The 13,470-nt window shown below is 43.5% G+C and overlaps 1 protein-coding gene across 1 annotated transcript in view; it reads left to right on the top strand.

Moving 5' to 3' along the window:
- The window catches only part of LOC127633033 (cadherin-4-like), a 389,224-nt gene that overhangs the window by 119,987 nt on the left and 255,767 nt on the right, over positions 1-13,470 (top strand). The gene's annotated exons all lie outside the window — the stretch shown is intronic.

Below are 13,470 nucleotides of genomic sequence, written 5' to 3'. Positions count from 1 at the left end.
TCGATGAAAAGCTTATAACGAATGTATTTCTTGCATTTATGTAAGCAGTACAGATCAAAACACACGTAATCAAAAGCGGAGTACATACCAGTAGTGTCGTAATAACGAGCCACACACGCATCCACTGCTAAAAGTTCCAGATTGAATGGAAAGGTGAGGGTCCACTGAATAACATCCCATAGAGCATTTTTAGTCCAAAGAAACAATAACGTTGTAACATCGATGGTTATTCCTTTGTTTACATCGAGTTTCTTCAGGGTGAAGTATCATACTTGTCGGTTATGCAATAAAATTATGCATAAAAACAGACTCCGGTAGCCGAACGTTATATGGGTGTGTTGCTTAGAGTGTAATGAACAAATTAAGACCGCACACACACACACAAATACAAAGATAGGCAATATATAGGTCAAAATATCCAAACACTGCGGTCAGTTTTTTGATGTCATGATATGCTGATCCTATTATTTTGTCTTTACAACGAAAGCCAATGAAAGAATTGAAATTATATGACTGATAGAAAATGTAGCCAAGCAGTGCACGATTCCAACGATACCGGGAAGTCTAAATTCCTCGCGAACAAGATGTTTTTTATTTATTTGAATCAGCCACTCTCTATTGAGGAGCTAACCTGCGACGTAGGCTGTGACCACACCCCGTCATTTGACAACAAACAAGCCATAGTAAAAGACGGTTCCCCAGTCAACATCTGTTTTCGCGTCTTACTTACTGGACGGATTATCTCATCAAATGGATCGTCAAAAGAAGTTTTTTCTGCTGAAGATGTTTTATTTGCGATCACTCGAAGCAGCGATGACGAAATTGAGGAGAGTGAAGACAGCGTCGAGGGTGATATGCTTGAGGGCGGAGAAGATGGTCCAATTTTACATCGGTGAGTTGCTATGTAACATGCACACATTATACGTGTCTAAACGACTGCCCATCAGTTTGATTGTATGGACGACCTTTAGTATGAATGCTGTCTAAACGACTGCCCATCAGTTTGATTGTTGATTTATGAATGCTGTCTAAACGACTGCCCATCAGTTTGATTGTTGATTGAATGGCCAGCCACATAAAAACTATACAGAATTATTTACTTGACATGCGGTGCTAATTATCTTTCCATTCTTTCCCATGCAACAGCTGTGTGGATTATTTTATAACTGAAAAAGCATGGAACAGTGTATATGATGACTAAAATAGCTTGCAGTACCCTTCATAACATTTGGTCATTAGGTTGCTTTTTGAGGTATCCAAGGAGGCTTCTTGGTACCTGGACATAGTCTTGGAAAAAATATTGCAGAAATCTCATTTTTCATAATATCTTCCTCAAATGTGAAATATAAACTGATGAGACTTGTGGCTTTCAATCAATTACCTAACTGGATTCCTCCAGGTTTGTTTTCATTTATTTTTTCATAAAATAATGCAATGTTACTTGCAGTACAAATTATCTTCAAGACACTTTAAATTCTATAAATGTTTTTCGGTGTAAGTTTTTTCAACTTTTACATTTGGGTAATAAACTCCAAAGTGTCTTCTTTTTAAATATGTCTAAATTGTGCATGTAGAGCAAATTGTTCAGTAACTACAATTATTTTAGTTTGGGGATGTCATTTCTGGGGATGTGCCTCGGGCAGGGGAGGGAGAAAGGGAACTGACATAGTCTTGGAAAAAAGCTTGCAGGAACCCCATTTTTCATTATATCTTCCTCAAATTTGAAATATAAACTGATGAGACTTGTGGCTTTCAATCCTTTACCTAATTGGATTCCTCCAGGTCTATTTTTATATATTTGTACATGAAATAATAAAACATTTTTTGAAGTTCACATTATTTATGAGGCACTTCAACTTTTATAACTTTTTATTTGTTTGAGCATTATCAACTCTGATTTATTGTTAGTAGAGTGCCAAGTGTCTTCTTTCCAAAGAGACCTTAATTGTGCCTGTGGTACACTGTTCTCAGGAGCTATATTTATTTTAATTCAGGTATGTCATTTTCAGCTGTGAGCCCCTGAGTGGGGGTGCAGGTTAACAGGTTAACAGCAGAAATGTGAAGCTTATTTTATAAATGATTGTATATTAATTATAATGTTAAAACTATTACTATGTATTATTTGAGCTATAAAGTAGTTTAAATGCTTGTTTGTTTGTTTGCTTTTTTTTTACAGTGGTTTTACAGTGGTTTATGTTGTTACACCATCGGCAACAAAGTTAATAATTAGTAATTACACAGAAAAGGGTAGTAAGCCATTTTCCATCCATCCATCCATCCATCCATCTTCAACCGCTTATCCGAAGTCGGGTCGCGGGGGCAGCTACTCCAGCAGGGGGCCCCAAACTTCCCTATCCCGAGCCACATTAACCAGCTCTGACTGGGCGACCCCGAGGCGTTCCCAGGCCAGTGTGGAGATGTAATCTCTCCACCTAGTCCTGGGTCTTCCCGAGGCCTCCTCCCAGCTGGACGTGCCTGAAACACCTCCCTAGGGAGGCGGCCAGGGGCATCCTTACCAGATGCCCAAACCACCTCAACTGACTCCTTTCAACGCAAAGGAGCAGCGGCTCTACTCCGAGCTCCTCACGGATGACTGAGCTCCTCACCCTATCTCTAAGGGAGAAGGCCGCCACCCTTCTGAGGAAGCCCATTTCGGCCGCTTGTACTCGCGACCTAGTTCTTTCGGTCATGACCCAACCTTCATGACCATAGGTGAGGGTAGGAACAAAAATTGACCGGTAGATAGAGAGCTATGCCTTTCAGCTCAGCTCTCTTTTCGTGACAACGGTGCGATAGAGCGAGTGCAATAACGCCCCCGCTGCCCCGATTCTCCGGCCAACCTCGCGCTCCATTGTCCCCTCACTCGTGAACACGACCCCGAGGTACTTGAACTCCTTCACTTTGGGCAAAACCTCATTCCCTACCTGGAGTACGCACTCCATCGGTTTCCTGCTGAGAACCATGGCCTCAGATTTAGAGTTGCTAATCCTCATCCCAGCTGCTTCACACTCGACTGCCAAGTGATCCAGTGAGAGCTGAAGGTCACGGACCGATGATGACATGAAGACAACATCATCTGCAAAAAGCAGTGATGAGATCCCCAGCCCACCGAACCGCACACCTTCCCCACCCCGACTACGCCTCGATATCCTGTACATGAATATCACAAACAGGATTGGTGACAAAGCGCAGCCTTGGCGGAGACCAACCTCCACATGGAATGAACTCCACTTCGTGCCGAGGACCCGGACACAGCTCTCGCTTTGGACGTACAGGGATTGGATCGCCCTAAGAAGGGAACCCCCCACCCTGTACTCCCGCAGCACCTCCCACAGTCTCTCCCGGGGACCCGGTCATACGCCTTCTCCAGATCCACAAAACACATGTAGACCGGATGGGCATACTCCCAGGCCCCCTCCAGGATCCTTGCGAGTAAAGATCTGGTCCGTCATTCCACGGCCAGGACAAAAACCGCATTGTTCCTCTTCAATCCGAGGTTCGACAATCGGCCGAACCCTCCTCTCCAGCACCTTGGAGTAAGCTTTACCAGGGAGGCTGAGAAGTGTGATACCCCTGTAGTTGGCACACACTCTCTGATCCCCCTTTTGAAGAGGGAACCACCACCCCGTTCTGCCACTCCTTAGGCACTGTCCCAGATTTCCACGCTAATGTTGAAGAGGCGTGTCATCCATGACACCCCTCCACATCCAAAGCTTTCAGCATTTCTGGTCGGATCTCATCAATCCCCGGGGCTTTGCCACTGCGGAGTTGTTTGACTACCTCAGTGACCTCCCCCAGGGAAATAGAATCTGATCCACCATCATCCTCCGGCTCTGCCTCTACCATAGAGGGCGTGTTGGGATTTAGGAGTTCTTCAAAGTGTTCCTTCCACCGCCCAATAACCTCCTCGGTTGAGGTCAACAGCGTCCCATCTTTGCTGTATACAGCTTTGATGGTTCCCCGTTTCCCCCTCCTAAGGTGGCGGACGGTTTTCCAGAAGCAATTTGGTGCGGACCGAAAGTCCTTCTCCATGGCTTCTCCGAACTTTTCACACACCCACTGCTTTGCCTCCCTCACGGCCGAGGCAGCAGCCCTTCGGGACTGTCGGTACCTTGCAACTGCCTCCGGAGACCTCCGGGACAACAAATCCCGGAAGGCCTCTTTCTTCAGTCAGACGGCTTCCCTGACCACCAGTGTCCACCAAGGTGTTCGAGGGTTACCACCCCTTGTGGCACCTAAAACCTTGAGGCCGCAGCTCTCCACCGCGGCTTCGGCAATGGAAGCTTTGAACATTGCCCACTCCGGTTCAATGTCCCCAACCTCCGCAGGGATGCCTGAAAAGCTCCGCCGGAGGTGTGAGTTGAAGATCTCGTGGACAGGGACCTCCTCCAAACGTTCCCAGTTCACCCGCACTACTCGCTTGGGCTTCCCAGGTCTGTCCAGAGTCTTTCCCCACCCCCTGACCCAACTCACCACCAGATGGTGATCGGTTGACAGCTCTGCCCCTCTCTTCACCCGATTGTCCAAAACATATGGCCTCAGATCCGACGACACGATTACAAAATCGATCATCGACCTTCGGCCTAGGGTGCTCTGGTACCATGTACACTTATGAGCATCCTTATGTTTGAACATGGTGTTTGTTATAGATAATCCATGACTAGCACAGAAGTCGAATAACAAACATCCACTTGAGTTCAGATCAGGGAGGCCGTTCCTCCCAATCACGCCTTTCCAGGTGTCCCTGTCATTTCCCACGTGTGCGTTGAAGTCAACCAGCATCACTATGGAGGCCCCTACTGGGGCCCTATTCAGGACTCCATTCAGGGTTTCCAAGAAGGCCGAATACTCTGAACTGCTGTTCGGTGCATATGCACAGACAACAGTAAGAGTTTTCCCCCCCACGACCCGTAGGCGTAGGGAGGCGACCCTCTCGTCCACCGGGGTAAACTCCAAAGTAGTGGCGCTCAGCCAGGGACTCGTGAGTATCCCCACACCCGCCCGTCGCCTCACACCCTGGGAAACTCCAGAGAAGAATAGAGTCCATCCCCTATCCAGGAGTACGGATCCAGAGCCAAAACTGTGCGTCGATGTAAGCCCCACCAGATCCAACTGGTAACGCTCCACCTCCCTCACTAGTTCTGGCTCCTTTCCCCCCAGTGAGGTGACATTCCACGTCCCCAGAGCAAGCCTTTGCTGCCCGGGTCTGGTCCGTCGAGGCCCACGGCCTTCACTGCCGCCCATATGGCAGCGCACCCGACTCCTGCGGTTTCTCCAATGGGTGGTGGGCCCAAGGGATGTAGAGGGGGGTTTCACGTCGCTTCTTCGGGCTGTGCCCGGCCGGGCTCCGTGACAAGCCCGGCCACCAGGCGCTCATCGACGAGCCCTCCATCTGGGCCTGGCTCCAGACGGGGGCCCCGGGCTTCCTCCGGGCAGGGTAACTCCTCCTCTTTCCATTTTTTCCATGGAGTCATTGTGAACCATTCTTAGTCTGGCCCTTCACCTGAGACCACTTTGCCTTGGGAGACCCTACCAGGAGCACATGGCTCCAGACAACACAACCCTCAGGATCATAAGGGCACACAGACCTCTCCACCACAATAAGGTGCTGGTTCCCAGAGAGGTGGTGGGCCTCTTTATTAGACTGAAATCAAGTTTAAATGCATAATGTTTACAATTTGTGGCTATACTTTTGAAATAGTGAGGATTTTGACGGTTAATGATTGGCCCCATTCACTTTCAATGTAAGTGCCTCACTGTAACCCAGATTCTTGCTTTAAAAAAGGGAGGGACAAGTCTAAATATGGAAATCAATATTTTACCTCAAATGCTGTCAGTTAAGCCAGAATATTCCTTTAAAATGTATAATTTCAGGTATTTAAAGTTGTAATGAAATCATAATCGACCCTTTCTTTATTTATGTTCTTAATACATATTCTTTGTCCAATTGTGCATGATTCATCAGTCCATGTTATTCCAAAGAAAAAGAATGTCTTCAGAATTTATTAAAATGCCTCTGAAACAACTCTCCTTTCTGGCTGACGTCAATTAGGCAGTGCACACTATTTGTTAATGTTAACTAACAGCCTGATAGCTATTTAGGCAATGCAATTGTTTAATGCTGGTTAACATTAGTGCAATAAAGTTTATGGCGATATTGGCATATAATGATAGATTCTAAAAGAAAGTGTGACCATTGGGAAATATTGATATACTTGAGGGTGAAATGGTATTTGAATGAGCAATCAAATTAGTTGATTATGACATCCCACCCTTTTTTTTTTCTCATCAAACTTAGTTTAATCAGAAATACACCACATTATGAATAAACAATGAGTTGTAAATGCCATTTCATGTTGAATTGAATAACTCATAAATTGATTCTTAATGTCAAGATGTGTATCTTCTTGCATTGAAAAGCCTGTAAAAAAAATAAATAGATTTACGAAGTCTGTCATTTTCAGTTTTCAGACACAGTATATCAGAGGAACTCAACTTTGTCAACTTTTTGAGTCCCTTTAGCCTTGAAGGTTGCACTCGTATCATTTTTTATTTAATAAAAAAAAGTTTTAATGTATTTATATTAATGAGCAGAGTAATTTATGCTAAATTTGCTATTCAATACATTATGTACTCATGTAATTAATTTTCTGACTTTCCTCTCTCCTAAAATTTCTACTTTCTACTAATTTTAGTCCTCTCTACTAATATGCAGCTTTCTCAGTCTTGTGAGTATTCTAATCAAAGGTAGCCAAGGTGATAGATTGTAAAACCAATATAATCACACTATGTTATTTGAAGTACATGACTGGATTAAGCTATGCAATCACAATCCCCTATCAATAGATTCCAATAGTACTACTGTCCAGTTCGTGAACTGATTGAGGAGTCAATTTGAAAGAAAACACAGATGAAATCGCAACTCGGAAAATGTCAAGGAAGTGTGCATTTACATTTAATGAGGATCTTCAAAATGAGATTAATTTTCTAAAAAAGGAGTCACAAACAGAGACTAGTAAAATGAGGTGTGAGATTTGTGGACCTCGCTTTTCCATTGCCCATGGAGGCCTCACCGACATCATATAGCATGTTCATTCAAAAAAGCATGTGGATGCTGTTAAAAGTAAGTGTGCCACACCAAGTGTTAGTCATTTTTGTGAAAAATCTCTTGACTGACTACATTTCCAACGTCATTGAAAAACATGGCCTTGATCAAAAATGAATTGCCCTCTGTGCCGACAATACTAACACAAAATTTGGTGGTCTTAGGAGAGCTCGTAAAGACAAAATCTGGAAAAAGCTGCAGTCAAAGCTAGGAAGGGAAGTTTGGGGGTTTGGCTGTAATGCACACATTATCCATAACACATTGCAAACATCAGTGTATTGTCTTCTGATATATTTAGAGAGTTTTGCTGTGAAGGTATACAAATACTTTCATATCTACACAGAGCACGTGAAGGAGCTCAAAGACTTTTGTGATATTGTGCAGCTGGACTATCAGAAATGACTGCAGCATGGCAACACACGTTTCCGCTCTCTTGGTCCAGCTCTTGAAAGAATACGACACATTTTCAATGGTCTGCAGGCATACTTTTTCTCAAGAAAAATTTCCAAAATTTCTAAGAGACATTTTCAGCAATCCTTTGGCTTGGCTTCGACATTGTCACTCGCCACATCACTGAGTGGAACATGAACAAGATGGCCGTGTCTGAGAGATGGACAGATGTTTTTCGTGAGCTGGAGAGCAAGACCATCAACTTCGGAGTCTTAGCCAAGGTCGTGGAGTTTGTTTTATGCCTGCCTGGGACATCTACATCTGTGGAGCGTGTGTTCTCATTAATGAACGCTGCAAGGACAACAGATAAATCTTGACTCAGTGTAACAGTCATGAAGGCAATGCTATTTGTATGTCTTAATTTTGGACTGGACTGCACTGCATTTTACGATAAATTCTTGAAAGGCAAATGCACACTGAGAAAAATTGCTACCAGCAAAGAGAACAAGGTGACAACAGTTACAGATGCAGATTCACCCTCTACTTCGCATTGATCTGCACCTAGGTATGGATACGTCAATTTAACTTTCAACAAGCAGGAATCTGGTCATCCTATATATTGGCCTATACATTATGTGTGTGGTTTTTTAGATCCATACTTTTAAAAGTAGGCTATACACTGCAGCAAAATGAACCACTGCAAGATAAATAAATAAAAAATATTACATTCATTTAAAATTAACATTTTGTGAAATGTCTATATTTATTGCCATATATAGAAACAAGATATAATCTGTTCTGTTGTCACTTTCAAAGATTGTCATGACACACTTGCTACCTAGAAAACACACACACACACACACACACACACACACACACACACACACACACACACACACACACACACACCAGACAGATCCAATACTAGCTCCAAAGGTGCTTCAATGAGAAATCCTTACCATCTATGATTACACGCTTTATAGTGTCATTTTTAGGTTACTAACACAAATAACTAATAATAAAGCATTTGGGAAAAGATGAATAAATCAGTTACTCCAGGATAAATCAGTTACCACCCCCCATATATATCTCTGAGCTCTTCAAAAGGGTTTGTCACCTAACACTCGTTGACTCGCACTATGGCAGTGATGCGTGGGTGTGGAAGAGACGTGCAAATGTTTAAGTGGTAAAGTGTGCACAAACTGTTTCTATCAATGCGCACACAGACTGACGCCACACTAATGTCTAATTTTTTCTCTATAACGGTCCAGTAACCTAACAATACTGAGAATTACTATAAAGGCTATAGAAAATAAATGGCTTAAAATCATGCATGTTAATAATTGTATGTCATATGACGACATTACGCGCATCACAAAAATATTGTTTGCGGGACGGACGCATCCCACGGGCTGCCTGTTGAGTAGCATGGCAATAGACAGTAGTCATTGCTTTAAAAAAAATAAAGTGCTTGGTTTATTTCTGAGCATGTTGTGTTAAAAGTCTGAACTCTTGCCCTGCTCAAAGGCCAATATAGTGCCCTGGAGCTATTCAAAGCTTTTGTTTTCCACTTCTGTTCTCCAAATTTCTGTTTGTATTTAGCATTTCTGTTTCGCTTTCATCATGACCAGTGAGAAAGCGAGCGCCTCAGAGGGGAGGTCTTGAAATGGAGCTTAAAGCTCTAACGATCTTTCTGCAGCCTGCAGCTCTGTCTCTCCTTCTCTCTATCTCTTCATCCCCCCATCCTGTTCATTAAAATCAGTGCAGAGCCTTTTGGGACAGGCTCAAATAGGCCAATGGTTTTCTCACCATTTAAGAGCAGGTGCTAACTGAAAGAGGGCAGGATACTGAAGTCAATGAATCAGACCTGAAGATGAAGCATTAGCCGTTTTGACCATTTGTGCGTTGCTGCCTCCAGTAGTTGTGAAATATTTTTTGATAAAGTTTTCGAGGAGGCTTCTGTCATGCCTCATTGCCACACAATGACTGATGTGTTCATCTCTGCCTTTTTAGTGTGTTCAGAAAGTGTGTACTTGGTTAGCCTACTGGTGAAAGATTATTTATTATTGTATCTTAGCCCAGTGCTGCAACAGTGGTGGTTCAATAGAGTGGAACAGTACGCAAGGATTGCAAGAAACATTTTTATAAAATTGAACTCCTTTCCTGACAGTGTTGTTAAACGCATTGCTTATGCTGCGAGATGCAGATAAGAGAGCAAGGTGCAAGAGCCAAAGACGTCCACCGAAATCTTAGTCACTGCGTGGCTCACATCTAAAATTTTATTTCACATTTTTTGTCTTCAATTGTGCATTTTTACCTAAAATTTGACAGATATTTTAATTTGTATTTGACAGCTTTAATATCAGACGTATTTACATCTGTGTGCAAGTACGTTGTGACTGTGCATTAGATGCATTGAACTGCATCTGTGTTTGTGAAGGTGTCTATCAATTGGCCCATACAATCAGAATATCAAGTTTTTTTTCTTTCTGTTTTCTACTCTTCTGTTTGTTAAATGATTGGTGCTCTAATTAGTATGCTCTTAACAATAACCACATGTATTGTTTGTGACACATTTGTCATCAGGTATAAAGATCTGTCACATAGACAGTACCTTGGATTAATAAGGTTGAGACGTGAAAAGGTAAACATAGGACCAGAGGGGTTATGCAACACTATCACTTTGGTCTAGTTTATTTTTCCTATATATTAGGAATCTGTTAATGTACAATATACAAAATACATATACAATTTAATATACATGTACAATTAGGGATGTCATTATATCTTAAAACATGTATTTGGGGACAGTACCATCTTAAGTATCTGGAGTGGTGGTGGTGTAGTGGGCTAAAGCACATAACTGTTAATCAGAAGGTCGCTGGTTCGATCCCCATGGTCATTGTGTCCTTGAGCAAGGCACTTAACTCCAGGTTGCTCCAGGGGATTGTCCCTGTAATAAGTGCACTGTAAGTCGCTTTGGATAAAAGCGTCTGCCAAATGCATAAATGTTAATGTAAATGTAAGTATCTGGATATAGAGTAGATTCAGTATACTACTCATGTTGTTTAAATGATGAATGATCCTGAATGATGTAGCTATTCTGTTATTATATTAATTATTTACATTTTCAATTGTCATTGTATTAAATATTAGAATGTTATTATACAAAAATGAAGTTCTGAACTTTTTTATTAATTTCATACAATTTCACACCCTGAGAAAGGAGGTCCTTCCTCAGGGGATTTTGCCAGGGAGGTGCTGTTGCGAGGAGCGTGAGATCCGAGAACCAGGTCCGAATGGGCCAGTAAGGAGCCACTAAGGTGACCTATTCCTCGTCCTCCCTTACCTTGCACAGCACCAGTGCAAGAAGGCTCACTGGGGGATTGCGTATTTGCGCAGCCCCCGGGGCCAGCTGTGTGGCAGTGGGTCTGTACCGAGAGGGGCCTACGTTAGGGAGTACCAGAGCGGGCAGTGGGAGTTGTCTTGGGAGGCAAAGAGATCTATCTGTGCCCTGCCGAAGCAGCCCCAAATCAGCTGGACCACCTGGGGGTGGAGCCTCCACTGAGTCGCGGCTGACTCCAAAGGAGGATATGGATGAGAATGGTACCAGCTGACTTCCTGGGTCTTTAGGAGCTTCACAGGTCCTAGAGGGGGTCCTGGAGACGGGGGGCAGTAAAAGATTCCCTCCACGAACTCGTCAGCTCGTCATGCACTTCCGGGAAGAAATGTACCGGTGGGGGGGTTGGCAGCCCAGACGAGTCATCAGCATTAGACGGCGCTGTGACGCTCTCCGATGCAGCGGCGAAATCGTCATCCAATTCTGGGGGCTCGAAGTAGTATGCCATCTGGCCACGAGGTGAGCTGCACTCATCCCGAGCTCAGACAGATGCAAGAAAGCGTGCCAGGGCGGGTGGTTCGTGGGGTTTTACCCGGTGAAACAGAGCCCGTCATCAACAACAGCCGGGTCGTCCTCAATCCCGTGGGAAGCAGGAACGACACGGGGTGCGGCTAAAGTGGCATTCTCTCGTTAGAAAAGAAAGCCGTGACCGCAATGTTGCCATGGCTATGATCACGCACTGAGAACATGAACCATTCATAAAACGCTGCCTGCGTGTGATCGCAGCCCAGGCACACAAGGCAGCTTTTATGACCATCAGAAGTGGAGAGAAATCGACCGCATCCAGGAACTACACAGAGTCGGAAAGACATCTTTAAAAAGACACGTCCTGAAAAGGACGTTCAACGCCTGCTGTGTATTGCTCTTTTATGAGTGGGAACTCAAACACTTTTAGAGGAAATAAACAATTTTAGGAGGAGAAACACTCTTTCAGGCAATGAAAGCGCAGTCGAAGCGCACAGGGGCGTGGACTGCACAGCGTGCAAAGAGGAGAAAGCCACTGGAATATGCCGTATATCCAACAGCAGTTCTTATTGCCAGTAGAGGTGAGTGGAACAGTGGTGAACTCAGCTTTGCTGTTGCCTAACCGCTTGGCTCCAAAGAAAAAATCTGTCTGACATTCACTCGCCAGCTCCCCTTTATATCCGTATGTCCAGGGGCAGGACATGCAAATTTGCCAATTTGACACTGGCCTTTTCTCAAGTTCAGAGGTAAGCGAGGCTCTCAGAAGAGACCACTTGAGTCACTACATTCGACACAACATCAAGTGAGTGACAGAAAGGGAACTCCAGTTCCCAGCCACGTCGCCATTCGGTCCTCAGCCAGCTGTCCAGTGAACCTCTGCGATGCCAGGCGATGGCACTGGATTTCACCTCCTGGCAGACGGCAGCAGATTTAAAGTTTCCTTTAAAATTATGCATTTCTTGAATTCAAGCAGATGGAGGGCTATATCTGGAGTATATAAAATGAAAATGCTTAGACAGAAACTAACAATAAAAGTGACATTGTTAATATATTAAATAAAATATATAATATAATTATTTATTTTATAGTTTTAACAGTAGTATTTGTAAAAAGACCATAGTAAGGACATGGAAGCATGGCTTTTCTTCACTACCATGGTTAGATATAATGTGATTTCTGTATTGACAAATTGAATAGTGCTGAAGTAGAGATATGATAATATTTATTATCAATCTATGTCTGCTTAAACTACAGTGTTACTATATTAAATCCAAAGGTGGTGATTTATAATTTCATGCAGAATTAAAATGGTTTCAGCTTCTCGCACCTTGCGTCTCACTAATTCTTGCTTTAAGAGCTTTGCGCTCATGCTGCTCTGTCCATTGAGCCGTATCCATTTACGGAGACATACAGGTGCATTAGCCGAGGTTGTGCTTCCACTTTGTATTTGACGTGGTAAACCAGATACTTCAGATGTGTCGCTAGACTTCAAATTCAGATTAAATGCAGTACAAAGGCGTACCAACCCGTGTAATTGAGAACCAACTGATATACTCCAAGTCTAGATAAACGTTTTAATGCAAAGAGGAACTTCACAATAGATTTGATTATTATGACTGATAACCCCCCATTTGTAACCTAATGCCCCCTCTCTATTAATGTGCTTTGAATGCCCCCTGGGTGGCGGTAATGCCTCTGTTGAGAACCCTTGGTCTAATACATTGGCAAGCCAACCAACAACTGCTCTTGATTTTTTATTTAAATAATTATTCCCCTTAAATAATTATTCTATTACTCCTCTTGGTTTCACAGGCCATAGTGTTTGGAATGCTGTGGAAAAGAAAGCCACTCGTGAGTCCTGTGTGGCCAGACTATCTTTCCCTGACCTGGAGCGAGTGTTCCCTTGGAGGAAAATTGTTTCATCTCTCGTAGTCCTAAAATACTTAAAGGCCCATCAGTCGGGATCTCCAGACAGTCTGGTACAGTGTAATAAACCAGACGATGGTGGGGGAGGACATCCACCCCTCCATGCAGAGAAATAGATTCACACCATTTCAACCTCAATGGGCCCTTGTGGATCTAAATGTCTGTTTTGATATATGGAATCTAA

The sequence above is a fragment of the Xyrauchen texanus genome, chromosome 39 (genome assembly GCF_025860055.1).
Source record: "Xyrauchen texanus isolate HMW12.3.18 chromosome 39, RBS_HiC_50CHRs, whole genome shotgun sequence".
Classification (NCBI taxonomy): Eukaryota; Metazoa; Chordata; class Actinopteri; order Cypriniformes; family Catostomidae; genus Xyrauchen; species Xyrauchen texanus.
This window is presented reverse-complemented; position numbering and strand designations above follow the sequence as displayed.